We start from the raw sequence: 19574 nt of genomic DNA on the forward strand, positions 1-19574 counted from the left end.
ACTGAGATGTGTTTAAACATAGGCTCCTGATATAAAAAGCCTCCTAACTCATTGGAGATTCATTGTTGCGTTTGCATGACAACACCAGGTCGAGCCCTCTGGGCGCCAACGAAGCTGTTCGTGCAAAACGGTGTCCGTACTCAGTTTTTCAGCGGGCGGGCAAATTTAAAATGTAATCAGTGTGCGGGGAGAAAAAGTCGATATTTACGATGGGCGGGTAAGAAATTTCAATTTTTTCCAGTGGATTGGTGGAAATTTTGGGCCGACTCGCAGCGATTTCGAAGCTGTTATCCAATTGGTTGGCAGAATCGTACCGTTATAATGAAATAATACAAATAAACTCCCTAAGTTGCCGTGAATAGTGACAATCGACCAATCAGATATAACCTTGCAAACACGCTGCGAGTCAGCCGGAAATTTTTGCCAGTGGGTACCGGAAAATACGTACAGGAAGAGAAATAGCTGTGGAAACACAGCTATCTCTGCTATCTGTTGGCGGGGTAGCGTGCGTCGTTATGCGGGTTATCAAAAGGTCAACCCCGTGGGCAGTGGGGCTGATTGTGAATTAACCGATATTATATTACCATGCTCTGTCCATTGCGTTTTAATTGGTCGAGCTGAATCACGTGACTGCCCACAAATACACAGTAATGGTTTGTTTTCATGCCCGTGAATATGAATAGTGTCGTAAACATAGTAACTTTACGGCTAAACGAAAATTGTGAATTGTACAAATATCATAATCAACCACAAAATAAAATGGAGCATTTGTGGGCCAAGTTTGGACGCTTTTTTTAAAAATAAAATCTCCGGATTTGCAAAATTTTTGCAGCGCGCGCACCTACTCACTGACAGGTTCTGGGGCCCCGTTGTCGTTTGCACGGGAAATGTTCGTAAATTTTGACGGTTTTGGGGGGCTCGTTGATAATATAATTGGCTAGGCTTGCCGAGCCAGTTAATTTGGCTTTCCTCTCGCCCGCGCCCATAAATAAACGTTAATGGTCAGCGCGTCGTCCGTTATTTCTATAGCATCAGTCAGTCACATCTGGTATTTTACGCTTTGTAAGGGGCTGTCGCAAATTATCGCAGAAGTTCAACAAGCGATTTCTTTTTATTTTGCCTGAATAAAAAGCCTCGTCTCCTAAACGAAACTTAAAAAGTACAAAGTGTGGATATTGTACACACTGTAAAAAGTGACAATTTGTTACTTTTTCTTCAGGTTGAAGGAAATGCTAGGTTACGATGTTATACTCCACAAAGCTGTCGAGGAAAACACAGACAGGTGGAAAAAAGGCTAATTATAATCGCCGAAATAGCGAAATGAAGAAATAAAGAAACTGAGTAGTAAATTCAAATATTTATAAAGAAATAATGCGAAACTGAAATATATAGAATGAACAAATCCGACAAACAGCAAACAGAGGGTCGATTCGATGTAACACTTGCTCCACAAGCTCTCCATAATCCCGTTATTACAGCGCCCTCATGTGAGTAAGGGAAGTGAGAGAAATTAAAGGGAGGGAGGGCCGGCACTTTTTAAAATGATGCTGTGCGTAAAGTAGTGACCCTTCAAAAGTGTTGGTGACCTTCCCTATTTTCATGCACACCAGCATTGACTTTCCCCTACATGTCACAGTCCACATCAATAATATTTAAACCCTTTTATCTTGTGGCCATCTTGGATTTTAACGTTAAAATTGACCTTATTGGTATAATACTTGATCAATCACATTTCTGTACATTGATTTTGTAGACCATATGGCCAGGCTGCTACATTGCAAACATCAAAGTCTTAAAGCATGTCCACATTAATCTTGCGATGAAGATTTTGAAAGTATTATTTTTTCTGAATTTTCTATGACCTTTGACCTGCCCTAGACCTCGCAGTAAAGCTATGACTATATCGCCTCCTACACACAGTCCGAGAGGGCTGGTGTGTATTGAAAAATGACCAGTAAGGCGAGAAAAAAAAATTATCTGTTCAACAGGCCCGACCGACCCATATTTGGACCACTCCACATTTTTCTTTTTTTTTCCCGAAATCTTTACGAATCTGAAGAAAAGCGGAGATTTTATTCAGTGAACATCTGTCTGTAAGATGAATTACCTTCACATTTTCGATGACATTGACTTGAGTGAGATTGATACAGGCAATGATTTGAAGAGTAAAGGCCGGTGGAAGCGCATCACAAACATTTGGTCGAGGTGAAGGGCGGGGTTAATACGCCATGGAAAATAAACTATTACGCCACGTGTTCCATATAGCTTAAACACTCTGCACTGTATTGTTTCACCGGCGTTTATTTCACGTCCGAGTGGTTGTACAGTCTATATTTTCTAGTGTTCCTATTTTGAGTGTTCCTTGAAAATTCTTTATTGTTCTTTGAGTCATCACTTGTTCCGATTTTCGTCATGGCTTTCTCCTATCGAACGTGTGATTGTAAGCAGCAGTTCTCACTGCAGGACGGACATGATTTGTGTTTCCGTTGTCGAGAATGCACAAGGAGTCAACCTTGTGACATTTGTTTGACTTGGACACAGGACGAATGGTCTAATTTCGCTTCCTCGCTCGACGACGTCACCCCGGACATCCCCAGGGCTGACCCGTCAGTTTCTGAGTCGCGAGTTTTGGTTGGAATGCACCGTGCACATATGGCTGGTGGCACCAACACAGAAATTAGCTCCGTTAGATTCAGGTGCCACCAACGAAGCTGTTCGTGCAAAAAGGTGTTCGTGCAAAGTTTTCAGCAGGCGGATAGATTTCAAAACTAATCAGCGGGCGGTGAGAAAATATTGATATTTACTGTGGGCGGGGAAGAAAGAAATTTCATTACTTTCAGCGGGCGGGGAGAACATTTTTGACAGTGGGCGTGCTTAATAGAACCTAACTTAGAGGGGAGCAATGTTCCAAAGTATACTGCTAACTGCTTGCATGGTTTTGTGTTGATCTGGGTTGCCTAGTGGGCATCTAGTTGGCAATGGGGAATTTCAGTAGTGGGGAGAGGGCAGCGGGGAGCTTGAATTGTTGTGGGGAGTGGGGAGCGGGCAGACTGTAGATACCGGAGGGCAATGGGCATCAAAATTCAGTGGGAGGGCACATTTTCAATGTTTACCAGTGGGAGGGCAGTTACGAACAGCTCTCACTTTCCCCTCCAAATTTTAGGTCAGGGTCAAAAATAAGAAAAATAGCGCCAATGGCACTTGATCACAACTGGCACATTGTGAAACTACTCTATCTCTGGGTACACCTGTACATGAAATACTGAATGGGTAGGTGCTGCGGGTTTGGAGTTTGTCAGTAAATGCACACACAAAACAAAGTCCCGAAGTAGCGAATTCCAGCCATTTTCAAACCACACTGTTTGTCAGTGGGGTAAGCAATATTCGCAAAAATCACATTTCCAGGCTAATAGACTATGTTTTACGAAATCACACGTCCTTATCACAAAATAAAACGATCTTTGTCTTTAAATCAATGCGCCAGTAAACAGGTCCAGCAGCTAGTTATGTCATCAAGTCTGTAATGTTAAGGGTCATAACAAATGTGAGAAATCTAAAACATTAAATATGTTGTTTTTTATCAATTTTATTACCAAAAGCGCATGAAATCTCTGATACTTTGAATCAGCCATCCTGCATATTTCTAACATTCATCAAAACCTCATTTCTGTTCCACAACTCATTAAATAGTCCATAATGCAGGATTGGTGTACATTCCAAAACTACATATATGAAAGACCCCTAAAATCGATTAGTTAAAGGGGGGTTAGAAATTTCCCAAAACTATCTAACCCCTGCTCCGTTTGGCTCCATTTTTCGGAATCGGAACCTTGGAACCAGTCTGAATATCTGTACCAAATATCAATGCAGTCTGTTCAGCGGTTTTTGACTTTTTGTTGTTTACGGAAAATGGACACTGAGTCTGTCTGACACCGGTTGAAGCTAACCCTATATCACAACTTCCAGATGTGATAATGACCTATGGTCCTTATGTTAAAAAATACCGCCAATGGCGCTTGGACATAATGACCGCCTAGTATTATCGGCATTTATCAACAACCACACTCACTGTGAATTAGACAGACCACGAAGTCAATGAGCAACATATAGCTGAAAGACTATTTTCACATTGCGATTTTAAGCTCATTTTTATGAGAAAAGGAGACATGTATATGTATATGGAGAAATAGCAGAAGACATATTTGTAAATTGTTTGTTAAGTGACAATCATATATGCATCTCTTGAAATTTTGTGGTTATAAGGTATAACACTAGTGTAAGAATAATGAGGTTAGAATAAGTTAGTAAAGCTAAGTTGACAGTAATTAAGATTACAAAATTATACACTAAGCTGGGGAAATCTGATTGAAATAAATGTTGAAAAGTAGCAAAGTCATGGTCATCTTTTGTCTAATACCTTGTGTAAGTTCATGAACTTTACATAAATCTTGCTGTAGATTTGTTGCTAATGGGCAATAACTGTGTTTCAGATCATTTGAGAGCAATCCATCCATGACAGCTTTAAATTGTAATATACAACCACGGCAAAGCAAGTGCATAGATAACTGATTGTAATACAAACAGAAACTACAATAGCAACAAGTACTGGAAAACCTTAAAGTATAGAAGCGGCATCTTTATTTTACTAATAAAGAGCTAATAAACCACGGGGTGCTTGGTTTAGATATGAGAAGTCTCCTTGCCAAACGTAAATATAAGAAATCAACTTGGCATGGACTTCCTGAAGACAGTACCATTTAACGCCACCCTGCTGAGATTTCTTACTGACAGCGACAAAGTATAGATAAACAAGGCGAAGTTAGACTACATATTAATTACTATTAGTGTTTGTATTACAATCAGTTACCTATGCACTTGCTTTGCCGCGGTTGTACTTCTATTTAAAGGAGAGAAACTTCTCAAATAATTTTTTTCCCTGTAATTTGCTGTGAGAACACATGGACAGATGCTCAGGACTCTATGCTGGTGCTACCTTGATAACTAACCTACAACTTGTAACGTCATTGTCTAACCTGTTCACCCCAATTTCCTGTAGACAGGTCCACACTCTCCATTGATAACAATGGGTTTGGGCCATACCATTGTAGTGAAAGACTGTAACATGTGAGGTTGTGGATACTTAATCTCTGGAATGTCAAAGTCTGTATATTGACTCAAGGATGTTTACTTAACAAATGCCTAGGGTCATCTCAAAAGTGAGAATCTAAATTATGAAATATGTTTTTTTTAATGCTTTTGATGCCCAAAAGAGCATAGAAATCTCCTATACTTCGAATCAGTCATCCTGCATATTTCTAACATTCATCAAAACCTCATTTCTGTTCCACAACTCATAAAACAGTCCACAATGCAGGATTGGTGTACATTCCAAAACTACATATATGAAAGACCCCTAAAATCAATTAGTTAAAAAGGGGGGTTACAAATTTCCCAAAACTATCTAACCGCCTCTCCGTTTGGCTCCATTTTTCGGAATTGGAACCTTGGAACCAGTCTATGTATCGGTATCAAATATCAACACAGTCTGTTCAGCAGTTTTTGACTTTTTGTCGTTTACGGAAATGGACGACATCAAACACCGGTTGAAACCACCTCTATATCACAACTTCCAGTTGTGATAAAAATTGGTATATCAGCTTTCAAAACAGGATTTTGTGATAATTTTGAGAAAATCATGAAATTTACCAGTTGGCAGAACCTGTAGATTGAACTGTAGAAGTGAAGGCAAAGAAGCTGTTGTGAGACAACCAACCCATGTCAACAAAAAATTGAAAAAATCATGAACGTACTAAACAACATATCCAGTATATGTTATGTGACTAAGAAAAAGCATGAAACACACAAAAAGTGTTTATATTATATGTTCTGTTTAAGAAAAACCAAAAAAAAATCCAAAAAAAAAAATCCGACCTACCTACCCAACTTTCAAGTCATCCCGCCCGTTGAACAGCTGTTTTTTTTGGCCTAAGGGATGAAAGCATATAACTAAAATTTGTGTTTCTGGTGACCTTTGACTCTCATCATCCTGTACCTCATTTATTAAACAATTATGAAATTAAAGGCCAGTCAATAGAGCTAGAGAGCTGATATTTGTGGACAGGATTGATTATGTAAGCAAAGTTTTCCGCCAAAATTTCACGTTACCAGGATGACCTTTGACCTTGATTTCATCAATATGCCTAGAAATCAGTAACTTCAAGAGCTACAGCCTTCATATTTGGTTGGATGAGGCACCTAACAGCGTCACATCCTGAACCTCATTAATTTGTGACAACAACAAGCCCTCCCTCCTGGTAATTTCTGTCCAGTCCCTCATTTTGCAATTTCACAGTTTCGCTATTTCGTCGATTATAATTAGCCTGGAAAAAAGTATTTATAACAAATGTAGAAAAAGTCGTTATAAATGTTGAGGTGAAGTTCATTAATTGGACAGTGGTCAAAGCCCCCTTCTCCATAAACGATAACATTAAGCTGTTTTATGCAAGAACATGAGACGGTCCCTAATATACCACAAGGTCATCTATGCGTATTGATACCACAAAATAATTTGACAAAAGTTCTCACTAAAATCAATCACATTTCACAGCAAATTTTGTGATTTTGTAAGTACACTTTAATGATGATACATTAAAACATACACAGCTGCAGAGGACTGGTTAAATAAAATGCATTTGAAGTAAATCTTATCATTTCACAAAAGTGTGTGCGCTTTTTACCATGATTAAAATGCAAAGTCCCTATGGTTTTGTTGATTGTTATCCTGACTTTGTGTCCACTGTAAGTAGCAAAATCTTTCTAAACCACGTCCATGTAACTTCCCTAACCAGCACATTAAAGGGACAGTAATGCTAACTTTTGATGATTATTTTATTATTTTATTTTATATGTAAATTGCCAGTTGTTATTCTGTCACAAAGAGAATGTTGAAACATCAAGTATTTAGCTCGTCAACAGAGCATCTACATGTGTAAAATGCACTGTTTTTGTTGACATTTGAATTCTTGCCCACACCAGAATTCACTAGTCAACAATAACAATGCAGTTTACACAAGTACAGGCTGAGTTGACAAGTTGAATACTGTGTATCTCAACATGCTTTGGGGAGATGAACAAAACATTACGGTTTACATTAAAAACATATATAGTGAAAAAATCATCATAAGTTAGCATTACTTGTCCTTTAACTACTTAACGATTGCACCTGTAAATCATCATGTCCATGTTTGTAAAGAGTTCTATAAACTGTGTACAACACCCTGCTTTTTCATTATTTGTTTCTTTTCTCGAGAAAAAATGACAATAAGGTATGAACAAAGTACGCTTAAACAGTGAATTGACAAACATTACATGATGTCATTAAGAGACATTTTCATGAAAGTAATTCTTGTAAACCAAAGAATAAAATGCTGTGACCTGCCAAAACTTGACAATAACTAAGTTATCATAGTTTTATGCTGTACTGTTGTGAAAAATCATACACAGACATTTGCAAGTTTAAACTCTTTTGAATCCCCCCCTCACTTTTAATGTCCTCACCTCTTTAACCTGTTCATCCCCAATTCCCTGTCAACTGGTCCACACTCGCCATTGATAACAATTGGTTTGGCCACACCATTATGGTGATAGGGTTAAGTAGTGAATCACAAAATACAAACACTGTGGACAAAACAATGCGGAGACAGATGACTTCAATCACCATAGTTATGTTCGGAGCAACAAATGTTTTGCTAACAACAGACATTTATAGACATTTCATCATTTTCTAACAAACCATTAGAGGACGACTGCATTAACTTGCATGGTACCTGAAACCCGAGTCCTTGCCTGAGCAACTTGGGTGACAAACAGAATACTTTTAATCCCCAAGGTGTGAATGTTCCATTGTTATGTTTATCTAATCCAGCTGGTGCTATTGCAGTGCCATTGTAGGAAAGTCAGATCTGTGAAATTGATCCTCTAGGGAAGTAGAGTATTCCTAAGTTAATGGAGCCTTCCCGTAATGCTATATCAAGCAGTCTGGCTATTTCTTTGAAATAATTAGTGCTGTATTTTTTTAGATAAAATTTACTATTTTTTAATAAAAAGCTTTTCTTTTATTTTTAAAAAGCTTTTTTTAATGAGAAGCTTTTTAAAAAGCTTCTTATTTTTTGATAAAAACTTACTATTATTTAATAAAAAGCTTTCAGAAAATCAAAATGTTTTCCTGTAAACTGTGTGACAAAGCAGTCAATGGGTGTTGACAATAGTGACTGTTTTTCGTTTTAAATGAAATTCATGAAATGTACATGCTCATGTTTACACAACTACATACAATTACTCGGTCAAAGGTCAAGCCATTCTGAACAACATCATCATGTTTGTTCCATGTTATTTTTTTTGGATTAATTACGGATTAATTACAAATAAAATGACAGTAATATGTGACCTTGAGTCAAGAAAACAGTTATTCTATGAAGAATGTATTTTCTGATCTCTTAACTCTGTTTCAAATTAACTTGAGATTGTTTTGCAATAAACTGACAAATTAACTAAACTTTTGAGCTGTGAATGGGTCAAACCAGGAATCAAATGGACCATAGTACAAACAAAGCAACGTGCACACATGCATTGAATAAAGTGTATGTCCATATGTGTTTGTACATGAGGGTTTGTTTGTACCACCATAATGTGATCTGTTGTGTGTACTGAGTCTGTAGAACACTGCTCTAACCATTGATAATTTTGATTGATATTTACAAACTGCATTAAGCTGATAATAGTGGAGATTTTTCGTCGACCTCTGGATTGACAGATATCACAACCTTGGCTTTCTCTGTTATCACTCTTCTCCTGTTGATGGAAGAGGGAAGAATTTCTTAAAGAGTTAAATCATAAACTAAAGAGCTATAGATGCCTCCTTTTCTACTTCAGATATTCTATTATTATGATGCATACACACTGCTGGATGATTCAATTGTCTAGATCTTCAAGCAGGGCTCGAACTTAACTTTTTTACCTACTTGCCCTGCGGGTAAGTTTCCAGAAATTTTACTTGCCCGAGGAACAAACTTACTTGCCCGATTTTTTTGTCTGTTTGCATTGTTTGGGCAGAGATCACGAAGACCAAGCAATCTCAAAATGTGGCTGACGGCATCATATCAATGCAGGTTCCGTTTTGTCTGTATTGATAATCGTGTTAATTGTTACGATCCATTAGTGTTGGTCTTCGTGATTTCTGCCCACTCGTCCACCAATATTCTAGTGCAGGATTGGGGTCATACAGTTGAAGGGTGGCCCATCAATCGATATTCGCATCAGCAAATCTCTTTTCCAGAAGTTTTGAAACTTCCGTTGTCGTTTCCTTTCATATAGGCCTACATATCGCACTTCTGCTTCTTCACTAACTTTCCACTGAACTCGATGCTGCGACCGCGCTATAGCTTTATCACCGTCGATTTCTGAGTGGCCGGCCAGTTGAACGTGTATTGTATCCCCTGACACAGATCCTGTTCCAGAATCTGTGACTTTGTCAGGCGTAGATTTCAAAAAATTACATGAAAACAGGGTAGTTTGCTTCGCTATGACATACAGTCTGCGTTGTCTCAGTCAGGTCACCGCGTGCAAAGTGGCTGTTGAAATTACTGACCAACACCCCCTTGGAGTCAATAGCGACAAGCAAGTGAGATTAGACTTCCCGAGGGAGGAAAGACAACAGCTGAATATCACTCGCTGAATGTTGACGTCCAGCTTGTCGGTTGTGATACCCGCTTCAGTGACTTGAAACAGCGAACATCGTTTAACAAAATTTCTTGAGTTGTTTATTCCCAGAACATGTAAATTTTATCAAAGTCTATCACTTGCCCGACCGGGCAAGTGCAATTTATTTTTACGAGCCCGATGTCAGGTTTTACTTGCCCCGGGCAAGCGGGCAACCGTTAAGTTCGAGCCCTGTCTTCAAGTCTGAGCGACAGTGAGCATGTTGACAATGCAAATATCAAGGCTTCAATGTGCTACCAGACGTTGTAGTCGTTGAAACTACATGTATGGTTGAAACGCATGACAGGTATATTGCAAAGATGAGATCCAGTTACAGTTTAATACTGGACTTTTTTTATGGTTTCATCCTTCCATCAAATGCTATTCAGAGCAAGCAAATCCACCATAGCGCAAACATTAACCCTTCCCCATTTCTCAGTACAAGAGGTTGAACTTTACCACAGAAAAACTATGTGATTGGATCAAACCATAGTGTAGACTGACAGATCCGTCACTTGAGGGTGCTCTCTACATTCCCCCCTTACCGGGGAAAAAAAAATGGATCTTTCAGTCTAACCATGGTGGTGAAAGGGTTAAACATGACAGTACTGCAGGAGAGCTTACCCTTTTCCACATTGGTACTCCCAGAGACAGAACACTATAAGTAACAGTGCCACGGAGAGGTACAATCCTGCAAATACTGTAGATGCCCAGTTGAAGCCAGCTGCTTGTGATAGTGCGCCCCCAGCAGTCGGACCTACAAAACTCCTGCATGAAAGTTAAAAATGGCACAATACTGTCAAATTGCATGGACAAGTGGTAGCAATCAAAGTCTGGGTCAAGTAGATTCGCTTGTGGAAGGAGACACACAAGTTTAGTATAGAACTGACTGCTTGATGTTAGTCATGCTGGCTATGCTGTACACTCAGACAAAAAGTTTCATGAGAGGCGATTAATGCATGACTATAGGAATACTGTTGAATGTACCACAAGGTTCAACACTGATGAACCAAGCATGTGATTGTTGTTTTGAATTATCCTGAATGTTTGTAGCAACCAGATGCCAGAACGCATCTCAGAGGTGCAAGTGACACGATATTGACTCAAAGAAATTAAGGTTTCATTTGGAAACTCACCCTAATGAAAAGAGACCATTGAAGAGACCAGAAACCACTCCATAAGTACCTAGATTGTCTGGCATTCCTTTCCATCTGGACCAAAAAAAGACGACTTTAATTAGAATGTTTAGCATGACTATAGCTGAACTTCTGAAGGCATAACCAGCTCTATCTGGGGTTGTAAATGAGAGTTTACGATTGGCACCCTGTCAGCATTACCATGCACAGGTCCATGTACAAGTGTTGTTCAGACAACTTACATGTATTTGTCCCATCCAAACCACAATCAAAGGAAAAAATATGTCTGTTGTGACCAACAGATTATCGTCTGTAGACCAAATATGAATATTCTTGTATATATTTTTACCTTATCACAGTGTGTTGTTAGTTTTACCAAAATCAGTGCAGTTGATTTCAATTACCCCAGACACACTGTCTGCGTGGGGCCAACAAGCTTGCATGATGCTATAGCAGTGGTCTCATAAAAGTGTGTTGCTTCAATAAACTAGTTATCGCACACAGGCTTCAATGAATAATAATGGTATCATGTCATTCAATTTTTAACACAGGGTGCCAAAAGTTAGTACTCATTTACAACCCTTCACAGGGTCTGTTTGTCTTTATACAAGCAGAATTTCTGACTGCATCAAGTGGGCTTAATCATCAGTAAAGTGGCCACAGGTGTAAGTGCCTTCAGTTCATAAAGATAAAATATTACTGTGAGGCAATTTGGATATCCAGAATGCCATACTTTACATTGTGTACACATTACATTACATCAGGAAACCCTGGTACCCTTTCTAATATCAAATACAATGTACTATGACTGTATTGCTGTGTCAGTAGTAACTTTGATACAATAACTTGGGGACCCCTGTTAAGTTTACTAAGGCGCCATCCTTAACAAGTACATGTACAGTCCTCAAAATTGAGCTATTGTCAGTATTGTAGTCAAGCCCATGCTAATATAGACCCCTTTCTAATATAGGTTAAACCTACAATTCCCTAATATTTTTCAAGGCAAAAGTTTCATAAATGATACCTATCCTGTTACTAACATGACTGTCAAGATATTCAAAGAAGTATCATTAACAGAGATATTTCAATAGGCATGATGAACATGATATTTGAACATTGCTATCATTAATATTCATATTTACAGAATTCTGAAATTACAATTTTGTGGTAGCAGGGAAATACTTTTCTAAGCTGAAACAAGAAGGGCTTGGGACTAAACTTAAAGGGAGATTAAGATAAGATGCGCCTTGAAAGTGAAAGACGTAAGCTTTTGCCAAAACTTTCCCTAATGAAACTTTCAACAATGCTCTTACTAAATCGAAAATGAAAATCAGGAGTCAACACGGACAGTTTTGTACTAGAGAAACATATAACCTAAAATATACTGTTATTTGAAATTCAAAGTGGTGGCAACGCCTGTGTTAACTGTATGGGGAAAAAGTGTCCAATTTTCGAAAAACTAGACTTAAATTTTTCAGAAACCAGCAGCTGTGAAATGAATGTCCATGAGCGGTGGAGAAGGAAGGGAAGGAGAATCTAAATGTCTGTCCCTGAGGGACATTCTACTAAACAAGACCTGCAGTGCATGCATGTATGCAGGTTTCAGAGGCAAAAAATGTATACTTCAAAAACTTTACCTGGCAGTTGATATCAGATCATAGAATGTTGGAACCAAGGAACAACCCATGGACAAACCTACAAGAGCCATTGACAATATCACTATCCATAGCTGGCTGTGGAGAGAGTGAAGAAGTTTATGTAATCATTTTAACAAAGCATGGCATATCTTTATGTTGAATATCAATGCTAGTGTATTCAATGGCATAAAAAGCAATTGCTTCATTACATACCTTTGTGTCTGGAGAAGTGGAGATGGTCCCATGTATATGTATGCTGCACATGCCCCAATGTTGCCTATTATCATCAGCAACTTTGGAATATCCTAAACATTATATGAAAAACAGTTTTCTATGATTCAAAATCCGCCAAACTTCCAAAGATACATTATAAACAAGTCATCGTTGATGACACAGTCCCCCCTTGTTAATGGGTACTTTGATTACAGATCCTCAGAGAGGATAGAGTCCTCTTTATTAGGTCTGTGATAAAAATACTTTGATACAGATGGCGCTCAATAGCCAAGAATGAGTTCCATGGTGATGAAAACATAAAACCAATGTAGGCCACTAGCCTAAAGGTCATTAAATGAGTTAACTGGGAATTAGTTGACAGGATGTTGCAAAACATTTTTTCATACTACCCTAACACTAATAGATTATCACCGGTACCATATTTTATAAAGTTTAATGCAGTATTTACAACACTATGAGATCAACATCTGTATCAAGTTTCATCAAATTTGACGTTGTATTTGTGGATATATCACTCTAATTAGGAAAGTTCATTACATATGCAATTACAAATTAATTAAAATGACACTGATAAATGTCTTTTTCACTGTAAAAGCAATGTGAGCTTAACATCTGTACAAAGTTTCATGAAATTTGATGCAGTATTTCTTGACATATCAGCCTAATTATGAAACTTCAATAATTGATATGATACTGCTACATGACATGAAACAAATTGACGAGCACGTATGAAATATGTCAATCTCCTTGTACCAACTTTGAATGATACTGGTGGAAATATGTCCGAGTTATGGCTCAGTACATGAGTAAATCGTAACAAAATCACCGCCACGCAGCGATATTTGATCTTACTATTTAAAAAATCAACACATATGTGTATGACATAAGTCACTGTCCAGGTACAAACTTTGAATAAAATCAGTTGAGACTTGCCAGAGTGATGGCTGTCGACATGAAAAAGACCATAACAAAATTGCCACCATGTGGTCATATAGGACCATATCAAGAAACAAATCGAAGTACATATGTATACTATAAGACAATGTCCATGTACCAACTTTGAATAAATTTGCTTGATACATGTCTGAGTTATGGTTCAGGACATGGAAAATCGTAAAAAAATTGCCACACGGTGGCCATATTGGATCGTATCACAAAATAAATCAAATGACATAGGTCAATGTCCTTGTACCAACTTTGAATAAAATCAGTTGAGATATGCCTGAATTATGGCTCTGTACACGAAAAAATTGTAAGAAGATGGCCTCATAGCAGCCATATTGGATCATATCACAAAACAAATTGACGTGCATATCTGTGACATTGTTCAATGTCCTTGTACCAACTTTGAATAAAATCGGTTGAAAGATGTCTGAGTTATGGCGCTGTACATGAAAAAATCGTAATAAAATGGCTGCCTGGTGGCCATATTGGATCGTATCACAAAACAAATCAACATGCATATATATGATATTGTTCAATGTCCTTGTACCAACTTTGAATAAAATCGGTTGAGAAATGCCTGAGTTATGGCTCTGTACATGAAAAAATTGTAACAAAATGGCCGCCTGGCGGCCATGTCGGATCGTATCACAAAACAAATTGACGTGCATATCTATGACATTGGTCAATGTCCTTGTACCAACTTTGAATAAAATCGGTTTAAAGATGTCTGAGTTATGGCGCTGTACATGAAAAAATCGTAATAAAATGGCCGCCTGGCGGCCATATTGGATTGTATCACAAAACAAATCCACATGCATATATATGATATTGTTCAATATCCTTGTACCAACTTTGAATAAAATTGGTTGAGAAATGCCTGAGTTATGGCTCTGTACATGAAAAAATTGTAACAAATTGGCTGCCTGGCGGCCATATCGGATCATATCATAAAACAAATTGACATGCATATCTATGACATTGGTCAATGTCCTTGTACCAACTTTGAATAAAATTGGTTGAGATATGCCTGAGTTATGGCTCTGTACATGAAAAAATTGTAACAAAATGGCCGCCTGGCAGTCATATTGGATCGTATCGCAAAATAAATCGATGTGCATCTGTATGACATATGAAGTAATCCTTGTACCAAGTTTGAATGAAATTGCTCCAGGCATCTCTGAGATATCTGCGTGAACGGACGCACGGATGGACGGACGGACGGACGGACATGACCAAACCTACAAGTTCCCCCAGATGGTGTCCGTGGGGACTATAAATTACATGAAGATGAACTTGTTTTCCTACATTTCTCAGTTAGCAATCTTCAGAAGATACCTTTCAGGGATCACGTTGACTCACTATATTGCGTGTATACGGGACTTAATTCTCACAAAGGGGATCGTATCTCTCAAATTAACACCTAGTTAAGAGTTTGAGTAAACTGGCACTTGCCTACGGTACAAGTTATCGCTCCTTGAATTCATGTGAATGTGACACACACACACATACACACACACACCTATGTGTGTGTGTGTGTGTGTGTGTGTATATAATATATATATATATATATATATATATATATATATATATATATATATATATATATATATATATATATATATATATATATATATATATATGCACACACACACACACAAACACACAGATCATCAGATGTGTTTAGGTACACCCTGCAAAGTTTTATCAGTGAGATAAATACATTGACAAGAATTGAAAGAAGTGCTACTCACAAATTTGTCTGTCAGGTAGCCCCAGGCAAACGCAGATAATGTGTATGTGGCAGATATTACTAAGAAGACCAATCCAACTTGTGTTGTATCTAAATGGAACTGGTAAAAAGAAAAAATGACATTTGTTTTCATGCATATATATAACATGCAAAGTAAAATGTTTCTTGAGAGGAAAGCAACAGGCCCCTGGTCTCTTCACAGTTTTTCAGAAAGTAGTAATATTGCCTCCCCAAACCCTCACCCCTTCCTACTCCTCTGTATAGAGGGTACTATATGCTGTTCAATGCACTATTAATTATTCCTATTCTTTATAATAGCAGCTAGTGTGCTGGTACAAGGTAGTGAAATGCTGTCCCAAAGTGATTTGCATATTTGAAATGCAGGTCTTGACATCACAGCTGCAGGACCTTGAAGATGGCTCAAGAAATATACCTAACCATGTCTTCACAATGAACTAGAATTTTTCAATCTGCTCAACCAATAGGTTGCTTTCAGTACACATGGTGAAGCCAATCCCATCTCACACCCAAACAGGTAATTAGATTACTCTCAGGGTTAGCACTCATTTTAAATCCACAGTTAACACTTGATTGACATCAGCCATATTTTGTTTTCAATTTCACTTAGGTAAGGTCTATCAAATCATCGATTTAAACCTGCTAAAAATATTTACCGGTATTATCTATGTTCCTTGTATCATTTTATATGGTTTTCTTTATGCTTTTGCTGATGTTAGACACATAACTGAGTCAATTACATAGGAAAGGAATTCAGCTCATCTTCACAAAACAGTGAAAAAAATTAACTTGGTCTAATATCATTTACAATAAATACATTACCTGTTGAAGATGTTTTGCCAGTGTTGGATCGAGAAAGCCCATCGCCATTGAGCCAGTCAGGACACAAAACGAAGTCACTATTGTTGATGGCGAAGATAACAATTGTAACATGGAGCCTGATTCAGGTCTCTCACCTTTGGAAATATGGAAAGCACAACCAGAATTTAAAAAGTCAACTTCTCTACCATGGGATAGACTCATAAAATTAAATATGAAAAATCTAACATCAGTATCTTCATTCATACTGCTTTGAAAGCACAGGCAGCTTCCGGCAATTAATTCAAAACCTTTTGTATTTTACCTTGACAGAATATGAACTTTCAATGGCGTCTGTGTCACAAACTTTACATCTTTATCATTTTGATGGTACATGTATGTGCATGAGCCTATCAATGTATTCAATCCAAAAGATTCAGGCTTCACCTGTCCAAAGCAGAACATTTTCTCACTGGCTCTGATAGAGTAGTATTCTAATGGTAGTTTCTTGACTTAATTGTATATGACTACATACAAAGCCTACCAATCATATAGAATATAAAATATCTGCTTATCTATTTTACTGAAACCCTTCTAGTCTATCTTTTTGTTTCACTTGTTTTTTTTTTGCAGAATCATAACAAACTTTGATTACAAATAAAAAAAAGCATGTTCTGCATTTATATTTATTCTGTTGTAAGGTATATACACAAGTGCAACGAGCGTATACAATTCCTCTTACATCATTTGGGGTTTTTCTTTTCATGGTACACTGCCCGTCTGTTTCAAAGGAAATAATTGAAATGATTTTTTACAAATTTAGAAATCACTATTGCCTTTTATTATACATGTATCACTAGATATGAGAACAGTATCTAAAATTTTGTATACAGAGTTTAGTTTTTGTGACTTCTGTGTTACGATTATCATTCCTGCGTTTGCACACTATAGTGCGCCACTGGTAGTTTGCACATTTTTCATAACTGTTTTATGTTCTGTAATTTCCATCAGTTAATCTTAATCGATGATAGTATGACTTCAACGATCACGTATGCAAAGTTGTTGCTGAGTGACCAACCAAGGATTTAGAAGAGCCCTATTACTAACTTGCATGACGATGGTTGTGTTGGACTGCCAACCGACACTTTCAAGGTCATGTGGTCTATGTTTGAGCCAATGAAGAGCTGTTTTAATGGAGATACCATTTGTTGTGGAAGGTTTGTAAGCATGAGCTCAGTGTTGTGAATTATTTAGTGGTTACAATTTCCTTTTGCCAATATGGAAGAAAATTCTTTAAATTAGTTTCCTTGGGCAAAAATTTGAGAAATGTTGAACAATTAAACTTTTAAGGGGCTCACTCAGTCAAACTTGACTTCCACTTACCTCCTTGTGATGGAAGAACAAAGAAATTTACTGCAACTATTACCACAGAACATATTCCTAAGATGAGAAAAGGTAAACTGTATCCCCCAACCTGTGGCAGCGAAAAGAGCAAAAAAACATTAAGGTAGAACGTGTCTTGGGGACAGATATTTGGACTCTAAAATTTTTACAATTCTTTTCTGATATATCACTTGTGGGGGTTCATTTTAAAGCTCTAGGTGTAAGAAAACTTTTCACTGGCTGAGTTTTTCGAAATTCGAAAGTTTTATTTCTCTTCATGAGAGTTGACACAGGGATGGCGACCATCTTGAATTTCAAATATCAGTAAATCTTGGGTTATTTGTTTCTCTAGTACAAAAATTTGAACGGTGACCCCCAATTTTTATTCTTGATTTTGAAAGAGAATGGTTGAAAGCTTCCTTAACGGAAGTTTGAGCAAGTTTAATTCTTTTACTTTCAAGGCGTGGACTACCTTAATTTTGAACACATCCTTCATAAGAAAAGTCTGTGATTGAGCTATCTGCTGAGGAGTTTGAATGAAGGAAAAGTTATGAATGTGACATCACTTACCTGGTATAGATAGCCCCCTAGAGGAGGCCCTATCATAAAAGCTAAACCACTGGAAATTTCAAGTAATCCCTGGAAAGAAAACAGAAGTACATGTACACCATGAAAGCATGACCAGTACGTGGCCAGTTCAACAGCTAAATATGGTGAAGGTTATGAATGCTGCAGTATAGTTTTGAGTTACAATGCTATCAAATTTTCTCCGATATCCATTCCTTTTTTCTATGAAGAAAATTGACCTGGCTCTGTGTTTGAATGCGCTATCCATGCAATGAATACCAACCGGCAGTCCATCAAAGAAAATATCTCTGTTCGTTGAGTGCATTGGAATTGATTTTTCAGCCTAACTGCTGCTTTCGGCAAAACATTGCACGACTGGAAAATTAAGCAAAAGTGGGAAATGTATGAATAATTTGCCTACTGTGTTAAAAAATTCAGCCACTTTAGGAGGATAAAAAAGTTGCATGTCCCCTAAAGTTCTCATGTTGTATATGTAACGGTTCACTATTTCATTTATTGTATACAAGCCATCATTGATGACACAGTCCCCACTGGATTATGGTGTTTGCATTACGGTCATTGAATTACATGCTTGGTAGCTTCATTACAGGGGAGAGGGGTGAATTTGTTAAATGTTGGGAAATCACATGAGAGTGGTCTATGAGTGGTCATGTTTGTGTACTTGGGATAGTAAAGTTATGGCTGTTGGTGTTTTCCATGGCAAGATCAATAGTTACATTTATTCAATTAATGATGTGTAAGATATGTGAAACTTCAATACAATGTCTGTGTACCAACATTGAATGAAATCAGTTCAGGGATAGTTGAGTTATGGTTCAAAAACATGAAAAAATCGCAACAAAATGGCCGCCAAGCGGCCATATAGGATCGTATCAAAAAATTAGTTGATATGCATGTATATGCCATTGTACTTTATCTGTGTACCAACATTGAACAAAATCGGTTCAGGGATAGTTGAGTTATAGTTCAAAAACATGAACAAATCGAAACAAAATGGCCACTCGGTGGCCATATTGGATCATATTTCAAAATAAAATAATGTGCATATATGCCATAGTACTTTATCTGTGTACTAACATCGAACAAAATCAGTTCAGGGATAGTTTAGTCAAGGTTCAAACACATGAAAAATTTGCAACAAAATGGCCGCCTGGTGGCCATATTTGATCGTATCGCAAAATAAATTGACGTGCATATGTATGCCACAGTACTTTATCCTTGCACACAGTTTGAAAAAAATCGACTATGGGGTGAAAGAGGAACGGCTGCTGATGGATGGATGGACGGGGACTAACAAATCACTTTTTTAATTTCTTGCTCTGCAAACTA

General features: G+C 37.6%; 1 pseudogene; it reads right to left on the minus strand.

The window, feature by feature from the left end:
• Nucleotides 1–8604: 8604 nt before the first annotated feature.
• Nucleotides 8605–19574, minus strand: part of LOC139115597 (MFS-type transporter SLC18B1-like) — a 42497-nt pseudogene continuing 31527 nt past the window's right edge.

The sequence above is a fragment of the Ptychodera flava genome, chromosome 17, assembly GCF_041260155.1.
Source record: "Ptychodera flava strain L36383 chromosome 17, AS_Pfla_20210202, whole genome shotgun sequence".
Taxonomy (NCBI): Eukaryota; Metazoa; Hemichordata; class Enteropneusta; family Ptychoderidae; genus Ptychodera; species Ptychodera flava.